The 18457-nt window shown below is 40.2% G+C and overlaps 2 long non-coding RNA genes across 2 annotated transcripts; one reads left to right on the top strand and one right to left on the bottom strand.

The window, feature by feature from the left end:
- Positions 1-384: 384 nt before the first annotated feature.
- LOC128781923 (uncharacterized) lies at positions 385-15491 on the bottom strand. Its single transcript, XR_008428563.1, has 3 exons — positions 14886-15491; positions 5423-5608; positions 385-466 (listed from the first exon to the last, which is right to left on the bottom strand). It is a non-coding gene; the product is annotated as an uncharacterized LOC128781923 (long non-coding RNA).
- Positions 15492-15502: 11 nt separating this feature from the next.
- On the top strand, positions 15503-15831 carry LOC128781924 (uncharacterized). The gene is made up of 2 exons (XR_008428564.1): positions 15503-15617; positions 15721-15831. It is a non-coding gene; the product is annotated as an uncharacterized LOC128781924 (long non-coding RNA).
- The last annotated feature ends 2626 nt before the right edge of the window (positions 15832-18457 follow it).

The following is an 18457-nucleotide window of genomic DNA, read 5'->3' as shown; positions in this document are numbered from 1 at the left end:
AACCAGAAGTTATCAGAAAAAATAAAGGGGAGTATGACACCCACCCTTCCCCCACAACTTCTCTGTCACGTGATCCTACAAATCATTAGGTCGAATGTAAATGTCAGTAGTATATACTATACATTAGGGATAGATATATAGGCCAAGACTCACACTTCCTGTAGGGACAACTGAAATTTTAGGAAGGACTTTCCAGGCAAGTAGAAACCTGTACAAACTACAATAGGACTGAAAAAAGAAGAAATTAAAATACAGAAGTTTATTATGGAAAGAAAATGTAGAAATTACAGCTGTCAAGAAAAGAAGGCAGGATGAGAGAGGAAGAACAGAGGTCAGAAAACTTCATGTACCAAGCACATTCAAGATAAGGAAGTAAAGTAATACCTGAGGTGATAAGAAGAGTATGTAAACATCACATGAAAACCAAGTCTGCTGACTCTAGACTTCCAGAAAGCATTGGTGTAATCTGCAAATAATGTATGAGAGAAGCAACTGTCAGGCATGATACTTCAGGGAATAGAGAGAGATAAGCAGATGGAATTTTCCATCTTCTGGGGTAGAGCTTCCTGTCATTCTTGCCACCCTAGAAGCTGCCCACGTACTCAGCAAAGTTCCCTTGTCAAGGACTCTCCAGTGGCCTTGCTGAAAAGCTCAAGGCTGCTGAGCCTCTGCACAAATAGTGTTGTCATGTCAGGAGTGGAGTCCTTTGGTGTCCAGCAATAAAGTATTGAACAGCCTGCAGCAAAATGACTGAAGACTGATGCCTCAGTGCTAGGTGCTTTTAAGGCCCCATGTGCAGGAAGAGGAAGAATTTTTCCTCAGCTGATTTCTCTTTGTTCTCCAGAATGCAGTATTTCATTGCCATGTGGACAGTTTCTGGGGGATGAGAACAGGGAGAAGCTCTAATGATGTACCACCTGTACTGGGTAAAAAGGGACAAAGCAGGAGGAAGTCTTCTCTCTGAAGCTTGGGAAGTGACCACAGAGCACACACTGACAGTCACAGCACAGTGACAGTCATCTTGTGTACTGTAGATACTGAGTCCACATCAAGATGTGGCCTTACAGTATAGAAGTTGACATGTCTGCATAACCATAGTCCCTGGCAGATTTGCTGTGAGGGTCAAGAAATTAACTGTGTCATTTCCAAATGCCCAGATTGACTTTTTATTGTCAGGGAATGATGATTGTAGAATAACCATTCCCCTTGCCAATGTTGTCTACAGGCTAAAAATGAAGTGAAATACAAGGCAAGTAAACTGAAGAATATAAATAACCAGTGAAAGAGAAAATGAGCATGCTTGAAATGGCTGGTTTTGCAGGGCATCTATTAATTCCACAAGAACCTTCAGAGCCACTAACTGCAAAATGTGCAAAAGATGGTTGATAGCGCTAATATTTCTAGTTTTCACAACTAAATAAAATCAATTTAAAAATTTATTCTCCCTGCTGTAAAGCAGCACACAGAGAGAATAAAGCAGAGAAATATTAAAGTATACCAAATGGGATGCTGGAACTTTGAAGAAATACAGAGAAACCTAATAAGAGAGAGGATAAACAGTTGTCACAGTGGTATCTGAGCCAGCTAATCAGTGAAGATGGAAATAAGAACAGTGGTCTAGAATAAGAAATTTCAGAACAGACAAAATACCCACGGCCCTATATGAAGAAGTACCTCAAAAATGTATCAGCCCTAATATTTAAAAAAAAAAAAAGTAATGAGCTCAGAATGCTGAACAAGCCCGAAACATGTCATGGAACCAAACATAACAAAATCCTCCCCACTATAGTAAATTTACAATTTGTATCAGGAGTCTTACATCAAAAAATGCTACAGGTCTCTTCATTGCCATCCTTCCCTAGGAATAACTAAACACAGCTTCAGTGTCTTGAACTAAAGTAGAAGCACCACTCGTGCAAGTCAAACAGCTGTTCAACATTGATTTTTAACAGAAAAGAAGGCAGAACAAAGACGGAAGCCATAGCAAAATTATTCAATTCTGTTGTGTAAAACTGAAGAATAATTCATACCACAGTTTCCATATCTCTTAGATTATTTTCAAGGCAAGAAAGAGACAAACAAATTTCCAGCTAAAGAAATTTATTCAGAAAATAACAAAAAAATACCCACAGGGTATAAAGACACATCATAGTTATATGTCACTAACAACCCTGCAAATTAGACTGTGTTACCTTGATTTCTACACACAGAAAAAAAAATTGTTTAGCTGATTGGTGTTTTCCGCTGGGCAAGAAATTAATTTCAGTGACTACTAATTGATTTTAAAGACTCTCATTATTTGTTTTTTTGGAACACAGGAAATACCTTTGTGAAAAAAGCCTGTTTCTCTTTTACATGAAATCCTCATGGATGAGAAGGACATGCAGGCAATATGTAATGCCTGTGAAGATTTCAGCAAGAAGGACAAGAACTTGAAAGTCATCACTCTCACTAACAAGAGGTGAAGTAGAGAAACCTGAAGACTTGAAAACTTCAGGGAAGAAAAGGATGGATAAAAGAAGGCAGCTGCCTCTACCATAAAGACTCTGAGTATAACATCATGCCTATGAATATAATTGTGCTACTATGGGGAACAGGTCTTTGTAAGGAATCTGACAGTCTTTTATTAATCAATTCACTGGCACAAGCAGCCTTATTACAGACCTTCTTCTGTAGGCTACAATCCCATAAAAAATTCCAGGGAGAAAGTAGAAAAAGGAGTGTTACCCCCAGAGTGCTAGGAAGCATCTCAGGGAACCAGAGGATATTATTTTAAACAAACCATGTTCATTAAAGCCAGATGTTCAGAAACATATGTATAAAGGCCATATTTGAGGAGCAAAATATATAGCCTGTTTTTTTGACCAGGTTGAGAGTCCTCTGGTAGGAATTTACGTAAAAGTTGACATATTGGCTGTTCAGCCCTCCAGAAATTTGATCAGTGTTGGATATTCAACTGACCCTACACACTGACAATAGCTGGTATTCTGTTTAATAATAATAATTGTTCTTTCTTGTTTCTGCATCACATGCCAAAATAGGCAGGTTGGGTTAAGTCCAAATACACGAGTACCGTTTGGAGCTTACACCAGAATATGCCGTTTATGCTTGGAAGTGCTCTGTGAACAGCCAAGCAATAGGACAATGGCAAAAACAACTCTTGGCTTCCATTGAAGTCTTCATTTGTGCATTTGAACAAGGAAAAAGGCGACCTGTCATGGCACATAAAGTTATGATGATTGCAAATAACAGCAGTCACAAGGATGTTACCTCTTCATATACAGGAGAGACATGATGCAGAGAAAAGATCCTCAAATTTCAAACACCATGGCCAGCAGCACTGCAAGTACATTGGGGAAGTTGGTTGCATTGAGCCTGACTGGGGATGTATCAGTCTTGACTAAATTACACATATACACACTGGCATTCCCAGGCATGGAATGAGAATGGAACAGCCCACTTCTGTGGCAGTGAGGCACATATGAACAGTCTGTTCAGAATTATCCCTGGGCCTTTTGTCCTGCCAGGTTGTGTAAGGAACACCTTGAGGAGAACCCTTGCTGGAGTGGGCCAAATCCATGTCAATAAAGGCTATAAAACCCTCTGACCACAAACAACACCCCAGTAGCTAATGCCTGAGCTAAATTTCATTAGCATAGCTACAACTAGGAGTAATTCTACACTGCTCTTTGGGGAGGGCAATTTGGTAACAGAAGTTGTATGTGGATGTAAAAGTGCATATATGCTGTAAAGGTAGTCTGTGGCTCAGGAACAGTAATACAAGTTCATTTGCAATCAGTTGGAATGGCAACCCTTGTCCAACTTTATCAATAGTATGATACACCTGCTTTAGACATTTCAGTCATTTCCCTGCACTGAAAATTCAAGATCTTCTCACTCTCTTTTTGCCTCATCTTTAATGAATCTTCTTAATATTTTTGAGAAAAAAATATTTTTCTCAAATATATAGTGTTATATTTGAGAAAATATATTTGCTATATTTGGCTATAGTGTTATAGCCAAGCCAAAGATTCTCCAGAAGGAAATCTGTTTTGATGACAATCTGTGGTACAAAATCATGTTAAACATATTATTCATCTCAATCACTGTATGAAGACATGATTAAAATGAAAATACAATGTGATAAAAATTATATCACAATTATATATGTGAAAATAGAAATAACAATGTGATCAATGAGGTGTTCCCATTTTCTGCTGATAAAAAATATGTGTTACATGGGAGCAAGAAAACAGAGAGCAGCAGTGATTAAAAATAAAAAGGATTCAAACTTGTGCAAATGGGCTCTGACTAGAAAATCCTAGTTTCATACTGAAAAATGTCCCCTGCACTGAGCTGACAAGCTAAAGTCCAGCCTAAATGGTATCTGGACTGAAGTAAACCATATTTTAGGATGCTCCATCTGCCCAAAACTAAAAATGGTGCTCTCAGCTCTCTTCCTAATACTTGTGACTATTACACAGACTGCCCCGAGCACACGTGGGCAATGGCATGGTCAAGAGACACAGAGAGATCTCAGATGATACAGGGATGTCTCATTTATTATTTGTTATTCAACTTGTAGGGAAATGTTTGGAACCCCATAGAATTTCCATAGCTCTCTATAGATATTCTTCAGGAGAATGGATAGTAGACATGGCACCACTTTTTCCTGCTCAGGTTCTTTGCTTCTATGACATGTGATTTACTTTTTTCAGAGTCAGATAAGAGATTTGTTTGAGATAGAGAACAGATGGATCAAGCAGACCTGTAAAAATTATTCATGTGGACACTTTCAAATACTAATCCAAGTTAAAAAGAGAGAAATAACTCTCACAAATACACTTCTGCCTGAACTTTGTAAATAACATCTTAGCCCTGTTGTTTTGTGAATATACATACACAAGCACAAACATGCTTAATACTGTCAGCACGGCCATGTCATCACATTTGTGAGAGAAGCCACGTAAAGTCCATTCTATCTCAATATTTATCAGCACTTTAATTGTCATGTAATTTCAAATGCCTTAGTTTTTCATGAGTGATATTGATAAAACAGGCAGAAAGAACACAACTGGCTCTCCGGCAGTCTGCTTGATGCCAGTACTGGGGAAACTATTCCTGAGTTGTTGAGAAAATCTGTGACCCAACCATTGCTGGAGATTCTAATTTTTTAGTCCAATGCCAAAAGCTTTCAAAGCTTTAAATATGTTCTAAGAGTTGTTGTCAAACATTTGTAGTGAAAGAGGCTTGCTTTGTACTACACAGACCCCTCCATTAAAAAAAAAAATTAAATCCTTAGCTTCTTCTTCATACACAGAAGGAGCCACACCAACCCCTTTGAATCCAAGCCTGGGTCTCAAAACACACATCTCACTCTTTACTGTACAAGTAGATACACAAACCTCTTAAGAAAACAAACCTCAGTAATCAGTATGGAGTTAGAGGTAAGCAGGAGGTCACTTCCAAAATAAATCAGTGATTGTTGGCTGTCTGGAAAGAAAAGTCAGCTCCTGAGTCAGCTGCTTGATATTTCCAGAATCTGAAGCGTATCCTGTATGCTCATTCAGTTGGGCAATGGTATTCAGTGGTGATTGTAGAAGCCTCACTGTAAAACAGGCAAAGATAATCTGAATTTAGAAATGATCTCTTTTATCATACCCACTTCAATGAAGGGTCATCCAACAGAAGGGAGCAAAAGAAGCCTCAGGTTTATTATAATCATTACTATTGTAATCATTACCACTGAAGCCAGACATCCTGAGTCTTTCTGTCTGTATTTCTAGCACCTTTCATCTGCTTAAGCAGTTATTTAATTGTCTACCTAAAAGACCAGTTTGCATATGGCCACTAGAATGTGGCATGCATGAGTCTGGCCTCACACATAATGAAAAAGAAAGTTGCTCTTCTAGCAAATAAATAAACATTTTGGACATCAAGATAGGTAAAACCTACAGAAAAATCTTCTGCCATAAGTACATTTGGCATACTGCAGCCATATTCTAGATCTACAGATGCCTAAAGACTACTTCAAAGAGATAAGAATAAAACATAATGAGGACAAGGGCAATGGTTACTTAACTGGGTACCCTTTTTCCACGAGCTGCCCTCCCCTGCAGGATGGAGATGATGCAGGGGCCATACTGAAATGTAAAAAGGACCACCTGTTTGTGATATATTAAAAACCCTTCTCTTCTCTGACAGTCTGGTGGAAGATGACTTCTCATTGATTTGCACTGAATGTGGAACTGGTTGCCGACTATTCAGTGGCTTTTCTTCAGCTGCAGCTTTTGCCCTGTTCTTGATCTTCTCTCTCAGAGACTTTCTACTTACAAGAACCAAGTCTCTGAGTTCAACTAGATCATTGACAAATTATTCATCATAAAGGGAAGAGCTGATGAAGGAATAATCTCATATTCACTCAGATGTATATACTCAGATGTATAAGATCTCATGAGTGAAGAAACAGTACTCAAAATCTGTATCTTAAATGGTCCTGAAAGTGGCTTGCATTCTTAATTGACTTTAGCATTTATACACACACACACAAAAGACAGACATGCACCATGGTAAGGATCTCAAGATTAAATTACTACATTCAGAACTCTACAAGGTCTTTGCTCTGCTTGATTTAGTAAAATAATTGGGTTTGGATATTTGCCTGTGCAGAATCCAGAGATAAATGCTTTACCATCATGTCTGTCATCAAGGCACAGCTGTCAGGGATTCAGCCTCAAAATAATATCATCTGGAAAAATGCATCTATATGCCCACTCTTGGCATAAGCCTCCCATTTGACCTTTCCTATGCAGAATGTAGCATTTTATATACTAATTATTTTAACAAACAGATGATCAATTGGTTAGCATAGGTATTAATTTACTCACCTTTTAGACTTTTGCCCATTGGGCTAGATAACAGCAAATGCCTACGTCCTTAGCATTTTTATCTCTAACAAAGCCAAGTAATTACAATGTTTTTCTTATTTTTATCAATATAAAACTTTTCCTTAGAACTCCAAATGGGCATGGTACATCACAGTCCTAGAAAGACATGTTCAACTCTCAGGGAGAGTTGAAAATGGAAGTCATGCATCACACACAAAACATTTTGGCTGGTACTGGATGACTTCTCAGAGCACTCCAGAAACCCTGTTAATCAGTCCTCCAGTTACTTCTTTAAATATTTTTCGGGCAACAACAAAACTTAATTCAAGACCCGGAAACTACATTCTTCTCTGCAGCAGTATCTTCCAATATTGGTAGCTTTCAGTCACAGGAAAAAAGTCACACATCCTCTGGTCATGAAATAACAGTTTCAGGATCACATGAGTACACCCTATCCCACTGCACTTGAGGATCCATCTCAATCTTAGCACTCAATTAGATTTTAGGATTCTTCTCAGTTCGACCCTTTTGGTACAAGAAAACAAACTATAAGATGAAAGATAAACAAGTGGGCTATTTATTTCCCTTTTTTTTTTTTTTTTTTGAGAATCTAAGTTTTTGGTTTTGACTAAGGACAGATTATTCAGACTATGAAATAGCTGCCAAATTTATCATGAATGGCATTTAGCTGGCAAAGGGTGCATTACTGCCAAATGCCTAACACACTGGGCATATTGTATTTATACCATCTGGCAGAGTAAACAGTGACAGGAAATAACCACAAACAGGTGTTTATGTTAGCCCCTTAAGGGTCATTAATGAAGTATGGCATTGAAAGAGCCCACACACAAGTCCTGGCAACTGGAGAAGGTGGGATTCCAGGGAGTGTAAGAGTGTATTAATTTGTCACACACAAAAAATCTGTTCTTGATTGCATCTCCTCTACATGTCCTTTTCCCTCTTGCCATACCACATCCTTCAGCTGATCTCCTTTTCAATACTCCTTCCTTTTCCCTTTTGGGCACAAGCTCTATCCCTACCCCAGACAACCAAGACAAACACAGTCCTGAATTACTCATCCTTTTCAGAAAGCCTATCAGCCTCTAAAGACAACTCCATGCTTTCATCCATTCTTCAGAAAATAAATACTGTCTCAATTCCCCTCTAGGCATTTTCAGAGACATTTCCATCTTCACTAAAATAAAAGGTCTCTGGCTTCTACAAAGTGTAATCCATTATAACACTACATCAGTGTTTCCCCAGTGCATCTCCAAGGCTGCTTGCCCTATCCCAGAAGAGACCTGAAAAAGGGTGCATGACAGTGACACTGCCTGCTTTTACAATAGTGTCACACAGATCCAGAATAGAGAAGGTCTAGATTACCACATGGGTACTGTGAGGTGGATCTATCCTGACACATAACTAGCCACGTCCTTTTGAAAACATCAAAGCAGAATGTATGGAGTATTGCCCTTTATCTTCACAGAAGGTTACGAGATTTCCAAAGCAAGTGTTAATACTTAACACAAAGTCATTTAAAACAAAAACAAACACAAAAACAAACAAAAAAAAAATTGGGACAAAGTATAAAGGAAAACAGATTAATCTCCAGCTATTTCCCTACTCTGTCTCATCCTATGCAAAAACACACATTTTCCCAAAAGGATTCTGTTTTCAGACAAATGCCACCTGGCTAATATTGTTGTGTTAATGAAGCCTCAGAAGAACCAGAGAGACAGAAAAGACATAGAAGGAAGAGTAGGCCATAGAGCCCTTATCTTTAGGAGGCAGACCCTAATCCAGGAGTTTCACTCTGCAAAACTTCAGACTCTCTCTAATTCAGGCTATTAGTATTACAAAGAACATTGCTGGGCGTGTGAATTTAGCCATTCACTAATAATAAAGCCTAACTGCTGAATAGATTAAATGTTTCCAAAGACACTCTCATTGATTCTGGCTAGTGTTTAAGAGTAGGGAAGGAGAATATTTTAAATGCCAGAAAGAGTTCCCTTTCTTTACTTTTTTGTTAAAAGAGTACATGAAGCACAGTCATAGATGCACAATTCAAGAGTTGACCACAAAATTAGGATGTGTAACAACTCCTAGCAGAGAATTGCTGTCACTGTTTAACTCTGCATGCCTATGCACAACACTCCCCACCTGCAGTCCTTGTGCTTTGCACTAGTATGTGTCAGAGCACCACAGGATCAGAAACACAGCCATGTCAAATTCCATTTTGAGAGAAAAGGAAGTAAAAACAGTAGGAGAGTGTTTGGGCTTATTTGGGGGAGTCAGGGGAACTGTGTTGACAAAGATCACAGCCTCAGACTTCCAGGAACTGGCCAGTGCCCAATGCCTTCTTGTTACTTGAATGAAACAGATGCATACTTTCTTACACTGGTCATTTTCTAAACTAAGTACTTAAAAAAATTAAGCCCATGCCTTTCTACAAAATTGCAGCTCACCAGTTCTTTGTTAATTATAACCAGTGGGGAAAGGAGACAAAATGGAACTTAAAGGAAATTTAATAAACATTTAAAGGCAGAAATCTGTTTACACCATCACACCATTCCCGCAGCTCTGATATCTGGTTTATTTCCACTTCAAACAATGTAAGATTATTCCTGCATCAATATTTTGGTTTTCTTCAGTTAATCTTACAACCTCTTCTCCATCCATGAAGTTAAATTAAACTAAGGAAAATCAAACACTCTGCAATGTAAAATCAGAAAGAAGCTAAGAATACTAAGGTTGCTGAAACTCTGCCCTTTTATGCAGATACTACTCTGCTGTTTTTAAGCATTTGAGTATGGTCTGTTTTTCCAAACAGCCTCTGCAAAATTCAGGGTAGAGAACAGATGGTTTGGGAATGCAGGAAAGCTATCCAGTAAATAAGCCTACTGTCTGCAGAATCCCTGAATTATTTGTTGTAGGATCTGGAAGAGTCATAGTAAATAAAGCAAGAAGAGGAATGACTGCAGATCACAAATCTGAGTGAGCAGAGTGCTTAACTTTGGAGCATTAAATTTCTTGTGATGTTATTAACTTTGCTCTTTTGCTGCAAAAATATAAATTCCAGACCATATGGATTCTCATTTGGGGCTAAAAGAGCCCTTGCTTATGCATGTAAGTTGTGGACCTTTAACTAGATAAGTCCATAAAGGAAAATATGAAACACATTTTGCCAGTCTATTTCAAAGTAGTTGTCTGGCCATGAAGGAAAGTATAGATTGGAAATTCCACATTCAACTCTCAAATTCTGGCAGAAAGCATTTTCTACCTGAGGGAATGGCTCTTCAACAAGATCCTTATGCTGCTTTGCCCTGATAGTGATGAGAGCTATCCTGACTATCTGTTCTAGCGTCTAATCTGGAACAGGCCCTTTACAAACCCAGTGAGGGCAAGTACTGAAAATGCTCATCTTACAAGTAAGTATACTCTTGTTGTTTCTGTGGGCCTCATACTGGTATACAGTATGGGCAGCTGGAAAAGTGTGACAGAAGATACATAACCCCCAGTGCAAGCTGAGATCTCTAGGCAAAATTTAGCTCAGGGGTTCAAAAAAGATTTTATTGAGCAAGCATGAATCAAGTTTTTTCAAAGGTACAACCGGACCAGACCAAGGCTAGAGAAAGCACCATCTGGTAAAAGAACAATCTTACCTGCCACATCAAGAACTTGTCTAGAAAGCATGCAGGTCTTCTCAATAACAACAAAGAATGTTTATTCTCCTGTACATATTCCCAGAAAAGGCAGACCGATGTGAGCTTAAACTTTAGATACATATCAGCCCCAACTAGATACATAACACAAAATATTTCTCCTCCTCAAGATGTGAACTTTCCGGCAACTGAAAACAGCATCTCAGAGAACAGTGACAGTCATATTGGAAGTATGACATAGCTGAAGAAACTACTGTTTCAAATAAAGGTTTTTCACAACTTGCCACTGTCAGAGTTTGTGTATTTTAATGAAATTTGTGATACAGAATTTACAATATATAAGCAAAACAGTGAAGAGTTAGATACTGAAGTATATCTCAAAATAAGTTTAAACAAAGAAAAAATGACAGCTTTTATGAAATTAGACCTTTTATATGCTGATGCAGAAATAAGAAATCACCAGACTCATGGTCCACATTAAACAAGTGTTCCACTGACAATGTGTTCTGTTTTCATCAATGTTTTGCAATATTCTCTGTGCAGCCTTAATATTCTTAGTCTTAGTCTTAGTCTTTCACACAGACATAAAAAAAGCATTTTCCCTGTAAAGAAATATAGACTGTCTGTACAGACTTTGCTCCAAATTTCTCAAACAAGGGCTAACTCTGTCCTTAGGAGGTCTAGTCTTCTTGTTTCAACTTGCATAGATTTTTAAGCCATTAGAAATCTTTTACCCATTCTAGAATAGCAATTAAGTTTTTGATAAAATATATCAAGTGTCCCTCAGAATACGTTCACACAAATATTTTGTAAATATTTTAAGCCAGTTGGGAGAGCATTGATTAAAAACCAGGTCAGAGTGATTCTCATAGAACTGGCCACATCAACTGAGATCTCAAACCCAAACTGTCTGAAATGCCACTTAATAATTAGTCTGGACTAATTTAGTCTGGACTAGAAAAAATCTGGATTTACGCTATGATTGTGTAATTAGGGGAGATTCAAGCCAGACTGTGCAGTGACACCCAAGAAAAATCAAGACATACTGTTTTGTGAAACAGCAGTTACTTTCCTCCTTATGAAATTAACAGTCAAGGAGTCAAAGCAGACAGAAAAGAGAATGTAGGAAAGGGCAAAAAGGCCTGTGAGGGCTGATTAACAGACAAGATATAAAAAACTTTGAGTCTTGTGAATTTGCAGCTGGTAAATCATTCAGGTAAAGGTAGCCTAATTCTCCACAATAACAAATACAGCAGTAAATTTTAAAGGAGCAAGAGTAATTTATTTATTACAGTGGTATAGAATGGTATAAACAGGATTTACTGGTAATTGCCTCAGAAAGGCCAAGAGTTTATGGGCATCAGAACTGAAATATTCTTTTCTTCTCAGAGAGGTAAACTGGCATGGCAGAATTTAGACAAAAGCATGTGGTGGCATAATATAGAGAAATTTGACCCAGGACTGTGTTTCTTCACAGTCATGAAGTAGAGAACACCAGTAACTATCACACATCAGTTGGTGAGCAAGAGGTGTTACCCTGGTTCCTCCACTTGGCTCCCCAGGTATGCAGAGTCTCACTCTGACGGAAGCCTTTCCAGACAGCAGAGTCTACAAGCTAAAACCCTAAGGTCACACTTCTTCATACACTGAAGACAAAAGATGTGACAACAACAGACAATCCAATCTTGCACTGGGACAAAGAACACTAGCTTTCACTTATAAACAACAATAGCATGATATGAACCTGCCTGAAAACACAAAAACTAATCTGGATACATGGAATTGCAATTAGAATAGACCCTTATTTTTCAGAAAGGCTGAATGCCTGGATTTTGTTTAAATTCTGTCATTAGTTACAATGCCACCTGGACAAAAGTTTAGCTAAATTAAGCAGTCTAGAGAAACATCTGTAGTCTGCTGCAGTGCCTCCAGAATATGCCAACAGCACCACTCTGTGGATTAACGGTGAATGTTCTGTAAACTCACAAGTTGCCTTTCCAAGCCTTAGATCAATCACGCTAAAGAAAAATGCACGTACATTTATATATATATATATATATATATATATATATATATATATAAATATATGACTGTTGCAGTGGCATGACTGTTCAAGCTGAATTTAATGAACTACCTTATTTTTACGGCAGTGTAATCGAGAGTATAAACTGGCTTCCTCAGGTCATGTATATGGCATGCCTTCTACTTATTTCCCATAATTTCTTTCAGTATCAGTGAGAGAGGTTGCATGTGCTGAATTCATAACAGACGCCTTACACTGTACCAAAATGAGACCTTTACTCTGAATATCAACCTAGATTTACACCTGAAGCTTCTCATTAGTGGTAGCTGCAGCAGAATCCATGAAAGGCAGATCAAAGTACAGTAAGAAATCAGCAAATTCAAATACTTAAGCCCATCTTCAACTGAATTTCCCGGGTCTGCAAAATAGTGGGCTAAAAGGAGCTTTGTTTCCTGGTCTGGGAAGAAATCAGGGCTGAGACTGGGGGAAGAAACTGTAGCGGACCATAGAGTTCCATCTTAGAGCCGGCATCTTGGACAAAGGACTGGAAGGCATACCGAGTTCTAAAATGATACAAAAGGGATACTAAGATAGTAAAACTGGGAGGAGATATTGACTCCCTTGAGGGCAGGGAGGTCCTGCACAGAGACCTCAACAAATTAAGAGAACCAACCATATGAAGTTCAACAGGGGAAAGTGCCAGATTCAGCATCTGGGATGGGGCAACCCTGGATGTATGGACAGACTGGGAAATGAGATGCTGTAAGCAGTGCCATGGAAAGGCACCTGGGGGTCCTGGCAGGTTGAACATGGGTCAGCAGTGCCCTGGCAGCCAGGAGGGCCAACCCTGTCCTGGTGTGCATCAGGTACAGCATCACCAGCCGGGCAAAGGAGGGGATTGTTCTGCTCTGGGGTGGCATCACCTTGATTGCTGGGGGTAGTTTTGCGTGCCACAACATGAGAAAGACATTAAAGGCAATTATTAATTTTAGGTAAAAGGGCCTCAAGGGGAAGCTGTACAAGGAGCAGGTGCGATCACTTGGTCTGTTCAGCCTGGAGGAGACTGAGGACAGACCTCACTGCAGTTACAACTTCCTTGTGAGGGGAAAGAGGAGGGACAGGCACTGATCTCTTCTCTGCAGTGATCAGTGACAGGACTTGAGGAAGTGGCCTAAAGTTGTATCAGGGGAAGTTTAGGCTGGACATCAGAGAAAGGTTCTGCACCCAGATGGTGGTCGGGCACTGGAACGGGATTCCCAGGGGTTGCAGCACTCAAGTGTTCTCAGGCAAACGGTGTGACTCCTGGTGCTGGTCCTGGTGCTGGTCCTGTGTAGGGCCAGTTGTATTCAATGATCCTTGTGGGTCCCTTCCACTTTATTCTGTGTTTCTGTGATCATAAAGAACTACGAAATTTTCTTTTGAGACTGACTGTCTCCCACATTGGACACTTTAGCCTGACAGCCAGCTGTCTGGACTCAAGACAGAGTTGAACAGATGGCAGTCAGTAATCACACCTGATGGAGCTCAGTGATACATAAGAAATATTTCCTACTTCCCCACCTCTAGCTACAGCAGCTTTAAGTAGTGAGTCCATCCAAAATGAGTGCAGGGCTGTGTGCTGTCTTGACACTGCCTCTGTGCATCCCATGGTATATTTCGCACCAAAAAAAAAGAAGGGGTGGCTACAGTTGTTACAGGGTTGTGCTTTTGTGAACAAATCTTACCACCTGTGCCATGCTCAACCTGACCTCACAGAATAATAGAATATGCTGATTTGGAAAGGACCTACAAGTAGCATCTAATTATTCCCGGCCCTGCACAGAGCACCATCCCCAAGAGTCACACCCTGTGCCTGAGAGCATTGTCCAAATGCTTCTTGAACTCTGTCAGGCTGGTGCTGTGACCACTTCCCTGGGGAGCCTGTTCCAGTGCTCAACCACCCTCTGGATGAAAAATCCTTTCCTAATACCCAGCCTAACCCTTCCCTGACACAGCTTCAGGCCATTTCCTCAGTTCCTGTCACTGGTCGTCAGTCAGGCTTAAGCACCTTGAGAAACCAGCACAAAAATAATTGTTCTTGAGCATGCCTAAATTCTGGTAGTCTATCAAGTGCAGGGTATACTCATGTATTATTTAAGGAGTGATTATCTCCTGAGCTCCCAAGATCATAGGCAAAAATGACAGGAAGGAAAAGCCACTCTACCAATCGATCATACATGGCCTATTAGTTTCTGTCTGTAATTCCAAAGGAAACAGGCAAAAAAACTCAAAACCAAAACAACAACAACAACAAACCCCACTAGAAAAACCCACCACCGGTACTTTGTTTAAATTGTTTCCCCGACACAAACGACTCTTCCCAGCTGGCTCTGGCGTGCGCGGAGCGAAGAGGGAGGAGACAGGAGGGAGGGCTGCGTATCCCCCTCTTCCCCCTTCGCCGTCCGCTGCCCGGAGAGCCCTTCGCCTGGGGCAGGTGCTTGTCAGCTACACAGTAGTCCCTCAACTCCCTCCTCACGGCAGCGCAGTCTAAGCCCCTGTCAGGAAGGTCTGCGAGGGCCCGTGCCAGCACTGCTCCCTCCCTACTCGCCGCTCGCCCGCCGCCATTTTAAAGCCTGTGAGCAGAGCTGAGAAAGGCGCTGCGGGCCTCGCCCTGCCCTCACAGGGGGAGCGGACGCGTCACCGAGTTGGGGGCTGCGGTGGCTGGCTTTTTGTTCCCGAGTTCTGGCTTGGTTGTTAAAATTAAAGACTGTTATTTCTTGTAGTGGCGCCTGTCCGGCGTTAGTGTCTGGCCTGAAGGCAGCAGTGAGCTCCTCACGGCAGGTTGCCTGAGGAGGGCAGCACGTTTTCCATTGTGCTGATGTCATATTTGGCGTTCCTTCCAGTTTTCGCAGTTTCTTAATAAAACGGAAAGCAGGAGGAGAGCACGGGGACGTAGCAGCTTTCTGAATTTCTCCGTGTCAATCAGCTTTCAGGTTCTTTTTTAGATCTGCTCTGCACTCTTTCCTGTTCAGTATCAGAACAAGAATAATACTGTTCAGGATGAAGGTACAAGGAAATTCTGCAAGGAAAATGTCATAAGAGGTTATTTCCCTCCACCTCCTTCCATGAAATTGACAACTCAAAAAGGAAAATTTTTTTGGTTTTGCAGATTTGTTGTAATAGAACAATATGTTCAGTCGAGATTTGGAGAGAAATGTGAACCACAATGAGGGAGAAGGCCTCCCCTACACTCCTGAAATAAATGGATTTTCAAATTGGGCTTCTCTACGTAGACAAGCAATTTTTCACTGACCAGGCCAAGTGTAATTACTCTAAATGCAATGGCTAGTTGTTCTCAGGTATCTAAGGAAGGAGGGCTAATAAGTGAAACTCACCTTGTCTTTGTATAAGATTTTTTTTTTCCCCAGAGAGTTTCAGACTATTTAGTCTGTACATCATGTGTATGCGGAAGCCATGTGACCAACCAAACATGAAAATCCATGGTAAGGTCTTAGACATCATCTGAGTTACGGACTTACTGAACTTAACATTGCTATTAAAGTTTAGGTACTCTTAGCCATTCACAAAGTACCTGTTGTGCATAATAAGTACCTGCAAGTGGCAAGGCAAACCAGAAAACCATTTCCTGTTAGCATGCAACTTGCAATGCCTGGGCTAGAAATCTCAAGTAGGCTGTATAAAAATCAGTTTCAGTGAATGGCTCAACCAAGTCATCTAAAAAACTCATCTGTAATTTCTGACCCATATCCCTCTTCTGTTATCTTGCCACAATGTTCAAATTCCTCCTTTGCTTTCAGTGTTATAACCCCAAGTGTATTCTGTGCTACTTTCCACACCACCATTTCTTACAGTCTCTAATTAAAGATCCCTATGAATAAAGCTGTCTGCTTGAACAGTTAGGAGTGCCCCTCTGAAAGGCCGCTTTTGTGGGTGACCATCTTGTGGAACACAACAAAGACAAGGCACTACAGAAAAGACACTGTTTTACTTTGTAGCCACTTCACTAGTCTCTGTCTCAAATTAATTAGCACTACTCTGTTTTCAAGTGTAATAACACTTCGGTGAGGGGAATGGAGCTTTCAGGGAGTAAAACTGTGGCACACCCTCCCACCAGCCTTAAGCAACAAAGCAGACTACAGAAAGTGGTCATTAGAGGTAGTAGGTGATCAGGGGTGAGGTGGAACTCAGGTGAATTGGACTGCAATTCACACACACAACTCTCAGGCTCCTGAAGTACTAGCATTTATATTATGCTAGTTATTAAGAAAAAGGTTCAGAGTGATCCTTGCATTGGTAAATTATAAATTAAATACCATTTACCATTAATTTTCTTGAAAAACCTGCACATTCTAATCTATGTGGTTTTTATTTGATAATAATTTCCTGATGGCTGTTTCTTGTTCTGCCTATGCTTAAAATTTCCCCTGTATCCTTGAGCAGCTTAGCAGACAAACATCTGCATCAGTGGAGAAGAGGCTACATCTATCTGAGTGCCTATGCTGATGTCCATATTAGAGCAGCTGAGTTTTCTCCATGAATTAACTGCTCTTGAAAACAGTGCTACAGCAATGTGCAGGCAGAGACTATATTGAAAGACTGCTGAAATCCAAGGCCTACATCTATAGGGTTGTACGGGTCAATACCTTAAGCTTGTGGCATGAGTGTCATAGAAACAAGTTGCCCTGGAGATACCCCAGCTTCTCTGACGAGCGTTCACCCGTGGAGCAGCTCTTTTGGAACCCTCCTGAGAACAATTCTCTTCTTTCTGTTGCCATCATTCTTCATGTCTTGCTCACAGAAGCTAATGTGGGTATAGCACAGTGAGCGCTGCAGTTTTCATTCATTCCAAAGGCAATCATCTCTGTGTTCTCTTTGAGTAAATCTCCAGGGATGCATAAGTTCACCATAATTTGCATTTACTCATGAACAGCATCCCTGTAGGGTTATTGAAATTGCATATTACATTATTTGAGTCATCATAGCTCTAGCTGAAGGCCACAAAACTCTAAAGTTGCTTGGTATTGACTTTTGGCCCTCCTGCCTTGTGTCAAATTTTGCTCTTAAATATATGAAATGCAACAACTTTTGGATACAAATGAATTACACTTCTCAGGTCTAAATAAGAACAGGAATTGACCTACTCATGTTATTGTCATGTCCTCCATGTGCAAGTAACATTTTGGACAGGAAAATTCATATATGTGGAGTATAAACTCTTCTCTGAGGCTTTGTTTTTATTTTCAGTGTGAATACGCATGCTGCACTGATTCAATTTGAGCATGTGACTGCAGGATGTTTCATATCAAGTCAGTTATAATTCTGGAGTAAATTTAGTTGTGGCTGGACCGGTTTATGAAGAATATCACTCTCCATGCAAGGAGACAGAAAACAGGAATGTGTATATGGTCAAAAGCAACCAGCATAACTGACGAGTCTGCATCCTGAGTGCCCTCTTGTCCCCACTGATGGCAAAAAACATCATTAATAGAAATCAAGCTGGATCTTTCTTCACCTCAGAAAATTAAAGGGAAACCAATGAACCTGCTGACAGATAAACTGTGAAGAATGAGAATAGTGAGGCACAGCATATTGATTATTCAATATAAACTGTTCACCCTGCTCTTCAGGAGGCACTGTCTTCTCCTGCTGGTATTCTTTTTGCTCTGCCTGCATCTTCCTGAAGTCCTGACTGGACAATGATGCAACTGATCCCACTGAAATATTTTCTATCCACCTGTGCTTGTTGCATTCATGGTTTAATATTCAGCGTATTCATAGTTCAGCATTTTTTTGTGCTTGTCTAGTGTCTACAAAGGCAAGATGCTGAGAAATGTGTGTGGTAGACAGGGACAGGCGAACGGAAGATCTCAGGATGTGACGGAAAG

The sequence above is a fragment of the Vidua chalybeata genome, chromosome Z, assembly GCF_026979565.1.
Source record: "Vidua chalybeata isolate OUT-0048 chromosome Z, bVidCha1 merged haplotype, whole genome shotgun sequence".
Lineage (NCBI taxonomy): Eukaryota > Metazoa > Chordata > Aves > Passeriformes > Viduidae > Vidua > Vidua chalybeata.
The sequence above is the reverse complement of the archived record's forward strand: the minus strand, read 5'-3'. Positions and strand labels throughout refer to the sequence as shown.